Source organism: Phacochoerus africanus, chromosome 3 (assembly GCF_016906955.1).
Source record: "Phacochoerus africanus isolate WHEZ1 chromosome 3, ROS_Pafr_v1, whole genome shotgun sequence".
In the NCBI taxonomy this organism is placed as follows: Eukaryota; Metazoa; Chordata; class Mammalia; order Artiodactyla; family Suidae; genus Phacochoerus; species Phacochoerus africanus.
In genome coordinates, this window is record NC_062546.1 from 202,367,806 (window position 1) to 202,374,222 (window position 6,417).

Consider the following 6,417-nt stretch of genomic DNA (forward strand, 5'->3'; position numbering starts at 1 on the left):
AACCAAAGCTGTTCATGGACACCAGAGCTGGTCATGACAAAGTCCTCAGCTTCCTTCTGCCTCTTTACTGCCAGAAGCTTAGAGAGATTAATAATCTACTTAACTTCAAAATACATTCAGAAACTTTGGCACTTCCAAACCCATCTTGTAATTAAAAACATAAAGAAATGAAGGTTTTTCCATTGTTAAAAAGCATCAATTTAGACTAATTGAATTATTTGGTGATTTTCTGTGTCTAGTTTGGTCTAGACAAAAATTAGGAAGGGCACTAAATGCTTAGTCTGTTTTCTAACATCATAATAGGATTGTAAATGTTAACAGACTAAATATTCTTCATGTCACTCCCGGAAAAGGAATCTGCAGCTCTTCAAAAACTGAGAATTAAAAAGGCCCAAGTCTAGAAATGCATCTCCTCAGCATTTCAAGAAAAAGACAGAACCAGCGATTTTGTCAAATTGACTAAACTTTTCTACCAGGCAAAGGATTTTGTTTCTTCCGAGTTTGAAGTATAAGCCTCGAGCCCCTCTGGCATCGTCCAAATTTAAAATGCTTTATTCTCCAATGCACTGTCAGGTACATACACACCTATGGATGTGTCTACACACACAAAAGCACAAGATCACCCAGGAAAAGTAAAAGCCTAGCAGAAATAATCCACCCCAACTCCGCTCACTTGTTTCTTTCTCCCCTGCAGTTTCTCTTCCCTTCCCGTGCATCCTTGCTGACTGTCCTACCAAAGCCCAGCCCTCACGGGCGTCCTTTCTGGACAGAAGTCCCCTCTGGAGGGGGGATGCAGGTGTGGGTTAGCAGGGGAGGTGGGGGAAGGGGAGGGGGTGCCGCTGGAGCTGGGCCTCTAAGTCCCATCCAGCCCAGCCCATCTGGCTTCCCCCCGGGGACCAGCGGAGACCACCACCCTCCACCAGCTTCACTTTAAGGGCTGATAAAGGGTTCCCATACTGACCAGTCCACACCCGGGCTGCGGAGTCCCTGAAGGTCACGAAGTGCATGCAACCATGGGAGCAGGCACATGACTTCCCTTCTTGTGTCTTAGGAGGACACAGGTGTGAAACACCTGGCTGCAGGCCAGCCCTGGCCAGGAATATCAACCCTCAGCCTGGATCCCACCCAGTCCTCCTACTGGGGAGACCCAAGGCTGGTCCAGGACCCCCTGGGTTCCACACACCCCACTCACCCTCGAGGCTGAATTTGGACTTTGGATCCGTCCTGTATGAAATCTGAGCCCAGGGTCCAAGGAAGGCCCCATCTTGAGGCTCCCTGGCCACCCTCCCCGGAGCCACACCCCAAGGACCACACCATCCCTCTCTGCCTCCATCCTCCACACCCGCACCCCTGCTTATACCCCTTTCCTTCCCTTGAAACTGTTTGTTTTCAGCCTCGTCCCCTCATCCGTCTCCTCTTTCTCTTTTTGTGGCACATAGAGGTTTCCAGGCTAGGGGTCTCATCAGAGCTGCAGATGCCAGCCCACACCACAGCCACAGCAACACTGGATCCAAGACACATCTGCGACCTACGCCACAGCTCAGGGCAACACCAGATCCTTAACCCAATGAGCAGGGCCAGAGATCGAACCTTCGTCCTCATGGATGGTCGTCGGGTTTGTTGCCACGGAGGCATGACGGGGACGCCTCCTCTTTTCCCCTCTCCGTTTCCTTTTGAACTGAAACTGAGATCTGTAAAGTTCAGTCTAAGAGGAGCTTTCCCTGAAACCCTTGTCTCCACCCACTGGCAAAGGGAAGCAGAGGCTTCTCCAGCCTCCCCAGGTCTGTGTCTCCTTGGACAGTAAGCTGTTCCAGGTCAGGGCATGGGTCACTGCTGGACAAGCTGGTGTCCTGTGCCAGGGAGCAAAGCCTGCAGCCTGAGCCCACCAGCCTTGGACTTTGAGCCCAGCCGTGTTCCAGACACCTCGGGGTTTTATTTTCTGCAGCCTCTGAGGGAGACTCGGGGCTGTGGAGCTGGTTACCGTGCTTCTCATCAGAGAAGCCCTCGACACCAGGCTGCCTCCCCTTGAACCCATGTCCCTGGCAAGAAGCCTTCCTGCAGGGCTGCCAGCACTAATTAGCATTAACAGGGCTGCCTGCCAAACTCCCTCACTGCCTCAAAGTGTGGGACAGCTTCTCTGCTTAGAAGGAGGTTTTGGTCATGGCTGCATTGGGGCCTCCATAAACCACTGGATCTAAACTCCTTGGAGAAGCAGTTAAGACAAGTTTCCTAATTTCATCCTTTTCTGGCAGCTACAGCATTGCACTTTCCCCCTTTCCTTAAAAAAATATCAACCAATGCCTGAAGAACAGAGAGGGCTTTATTGTTACTCGGCCACTGCTCCTGATCCTCCTTATCAACAGCTCTCCGAGAAAGGCCCTCCAAGATCTCACCGCAGCATCTTCATTTACTGAAATACTCTTTCCCGGGATTTTTGTGTCACGTCAGCTCAAATGGAAACATTGCTGAAGCTGCTTTGATTCTGAGCTTGTTCTGCTGGGTCAGTGATGAGGTTGGTGAGAGGGGCACTTATTTTCGGGGGGTGGGGGGCGCAGACACCTCTCTCGGTCAGATTCTCCCATCATCTGGTGGAAGGAGGCAGGCGCTTCCTCCTCGCTGGGGGGCGGAGGGCCCACGCTGGCCTCTGCTCCCCTGGTGCACGGAGGCCTCTCCTCCGCTCACCTCTCCTTTCTCCATCGCTGGTCCAGGATGACCCGCTTTTCTCTCCCACCCTCTTCCCCGGCTCGTCCCCCGCCGCCCAAGAAAGCACCTGGAAGAAACCCAGCTTCTCCATGTGGCTAAATAAACAGGAGGACCTGTGACTCAGCACGGCTGGGGCGGCTGGAGGAGGAGCGAAGCGAGTGCCAGACCCACGCTGTGAGCCTCTTCCTTCTGGGAAACCTGAGTCACAGCGGGAAGCGGGAGCTGGGCACTGGCGCAGAGCTGAGTGGGAGTGCGCGGGCACGCACATGCGTACGTGTGCGTGGTCAGGCCCTTCAGGACAGCCCTTCCGGCTGGTCTCTTTCTCTCTGTACAGCCCCTGCTCCCACTCACAGGCCCCTGGCTGCCCCCAGCCCCAGTTGGTGACTACTCTCATCCTTGGACCAGAGGCTCCACCTGCTGATTCGTTCAAGGGAAACAACCTGCCCTCCTGACGCTTGTTAACCTGAGGGGCTGGGGACCTGCAGCCGCTGGTCTCCCTGGTAACTGAGGAGCCCATGTGACGTCATTTCCCCTGAAAATATCAGTTCCCCACCCGCAACACCCAGGAGTGAAGGTTGCTGCCAAGTCCTGGCTGCTGTGTGCTGTCCCATGGTGGGATGTTGCTGCAGGACCGTTGTTTTGGATGTGTGAAGCCCCCTGTCCAATAAGCCATCAATGTCCCTGTCGCTGTCTCCAGGCTTTTTCTTCAGGCCGGAGGCTGGACGACTCCAAGGCTCGCAGGCCTGCGGGGTGAAGCCCAACAGTGTGAGGGAGAGTCTGTGTGTGGGTCAGTGAGTGTGTGTGTGTGTTGGGGGGGGGAGTCTGTGTGTGAACGGGACCAAATGTGGAAGTGTGATTGTGCATAGGAATGAGACACTGAGTGAGTGTGAGACTGTGTTCGTTTGTGTGCCTGTGTCATGCACACACATGCTGCCTTCCGCCCACAGGGCTTTCAAAGGAAAAGGCCTTGAAACAACGGGCACCCGACTGCAACCAGTTCTACAGACCTGGGGCCAAGATGACAACCAGCCCCTCACCGCCTCCCTCCCGCTGCTCCTCGGCCAACCTGTGCCAGGGGCCGGAAAGGCTTCAGAGAGCGTCCTTTTCCAGCAGCGTGCACCTGTTTGTTTACTTGGGGGTCATTCTGGGTTAACTCAGGAAAAGTTTACAAAGTTCTCAAGTTCTGAGCCAGGTGTGTGGGGCTGTCGGTCCTGCCCAGCTCATGAGGACAAGCAAGACGATGCCGCCACTGGGCAAGCTCACCACTGCCCCAGACCCCTGCCCACTGGCATTGCTCACCCACTAGGGGTGATAAGGGCAGGTGGGGGGCATCTTAAAAGGAGAAGGTAACTGGAAACCCAAAGTGGCCTCAACCAGGAAAGAAGAGCCAGATGAGTCTTGACTGAATGCTTTCCAAGGGTGAGGTCATTAATTCCTGCAGAGAAGCCCAGGAGCCTGGTACTGTTTTACAGAGGAAATTGCCCCCTAGCCTTGGAGAAACTTGGCCCTACACGGCGGGAATGGTATAACCTGGATTCTAAACTCCTTCTGATTCTAGACCATTCTCTTTCCTCAACCCCAAGTGCTCTCAGATAGTTTTAAAAGTGTTAGAGAACATAGACTTTCTCTTTTCCATATATTTTATAGGAAAAACCATCTCTGGAGCTGGGAAAGGGCCGGAGGTTGTGTGGGAAAATAAGCTTGGACACTGAAAGCCGTGTGAACTTTGACCTGGGATCCTAACCTCTGCTGCGTGAGCCACTCTGCAGGGGGCCAATCAGAAAGCAGATCCCATGAAGTTGCATGACTGTCAGAACCAAAACCTGGGATGTCCTCGTTACTGCGGATGTTATAACCTAAATCAGTGGGTCTCAACCAAGAGCCACTCTGGCCCCCAGGGTGCATTTGGCAATGTCTGGAGATGTTTTTGGTAGTTGCCGTTGATGGAGGTCACAGGCCGAGCAAGGCTGCTGAACTCTTCACAGTGCACAGGACAGCCCCACCACAAAGAATGAGCTGGCTCAAAATGTCACTAGAGCAATTCCTTTTTTGCCTGCTGGTCAGTGGCCTGAAGCGCCCCAGGAGGAAGCAGGACCTGTAAGCCAGCGGAGCCTAAAGGTGCAGCTCCCACAGGCAGCGCCAGTTACCTGGGGGTGAGGGACTACTGCTCCAGACACAGCCCTGGATTTCAGCTGACGTCATAGCCTGTGTGTGGCAGCCTGGGAGACTGAGCCCTGCCTTGTTTCCTGTCCCTTTATAAAACTCTTACAGTCTCCAGCTTGACTGCCACCTGTTTCTTTCTGGGACTCTGACTGTCATTACACCCATCTTCTTGCAGAGTAGATCCCAAGGCACAGAGTTGCAACACGCTCCTGGGGAACAGGAGGAGGAACCCAGATCTGGAATTCCAAATCCCTCATCTAAGGGTCTCTGTTCACCTTATGGGATTTTCCAAAGTGGTGGTACCAGTTTATATTCGCATGAGCAGCGTATGAAAGTCAGTTATTCCATATCCTCATCCACAGTTAGTGTGTGTGTGTGTGTGTGTGTGTGTGTGTACAGTTAGTAGTGTGTGTGTGTGTGTGTGTGTGTACAGTTAGTGTGTGTGTGTGTGTGTGTGTGTGTGAGAGAGAGAGAGAGATTTAAAGTCATTATTTTTAGTCATTCTGATGGGTACGCAATACAGCTGTCACAGTGGTTTTAATTTGCCCTGCTCCAATGACCATGAAGTTGGGCATCTTTTCATATGTTTACTGGTCATTGGATATCACTGTTGACCAAGTCCTTTGCTCATTTTACTGTTGAGTTGCTTTTCTTATTTTGCTTTTGACTTTAGGAGCTCTATATATTCTAGAGATTAGCCTTTTGTTAGATTTATGTAATGCATCCATATCTTCTTCCAGTCCATGGGTTGCCTTTTCACTCTCTTCATATCATTTATCTTAGTGTTAGTACCTGAAGTTTCTTTCATTATGTTTCTGATTTATTTCCATTGATTCTTGAATTTAATTTTTTTCTCTTAGAGAAATCCCTCTTTTATTTTGCTGAATTTTCTTCGAAAGCACATTTCTGGACATAGAGATGATACTATTCTGATTTCTTGAGTGTTAACAGGTCTTTATTTTGCCTTCATCCTTAATTGCCAGTTTAGCTGGGTATATAATACTTGAGAATGCTTTTTCTCCAATTGCACCAGTGAAATGGTCATGAATTTAAAAATATCTCCTCATTTCATTTAGAATACACATTTCAAATTTCTTAACCTTGGTTTCTTTTTGTTTAAGTTTTCTTTTTTCCTAAAATACCTCCATTTCATAGAAATTCAACTTTCCTGAATGGGCTCCATCTTTTCATCTGCAGAAACTGGTGAGTTTTCTCTGTGTGTGTGTGTGTGTGTGTGTGGTGTGGTGTGTTTTACCCTTACAGAGAGAAGTCTATTCCAGAAAACAGAATGGAAAATTTTAGACGTCTTGGCTTCTCTTTTTGGTGGATTTAATACGATTCGATGTGTGATGCAGGACCTGCCATTAATGGAAGGCAACACAAGGCTGGGAAGTCTTCTGGGGGAACAGTATCCACTTCCAGTGAGCCATCTGCTGAGGCAAGCTTCAGCCAGCTTGGGGGCACTGATTTGTCATGCACATTGCCAGCTGACCATCCTCAGCAGGGGCTGACACAACAGAACTTCCTGCCATGCAGAGAGCTGTCCTCCCC

At 50.7% G+C, this 6,417-nt stretch overlaps 1 long non-coding RNA gene across 1 annotated transcript; it reads left to right on the forward strand.

Annotated features, from left to right (window-relative positions):
* Positions 1–1,902: 1,902 nt before the first annotated feature.
* Positions 1,903–4,980, forward strand: LOC125122313 (uncharacterized). Its single transcript, XR_007133764.1, has 2 exons — positions 1,903–2,512; positions 4,351–4,980. It is a non-coding gene; the product is annotated as an uncharacterized LOC125122313 (long non-coding RNA).
* The last annotated feature ends 1,437 nt before the right edge of the window (positions 4,981–6,417 follow it).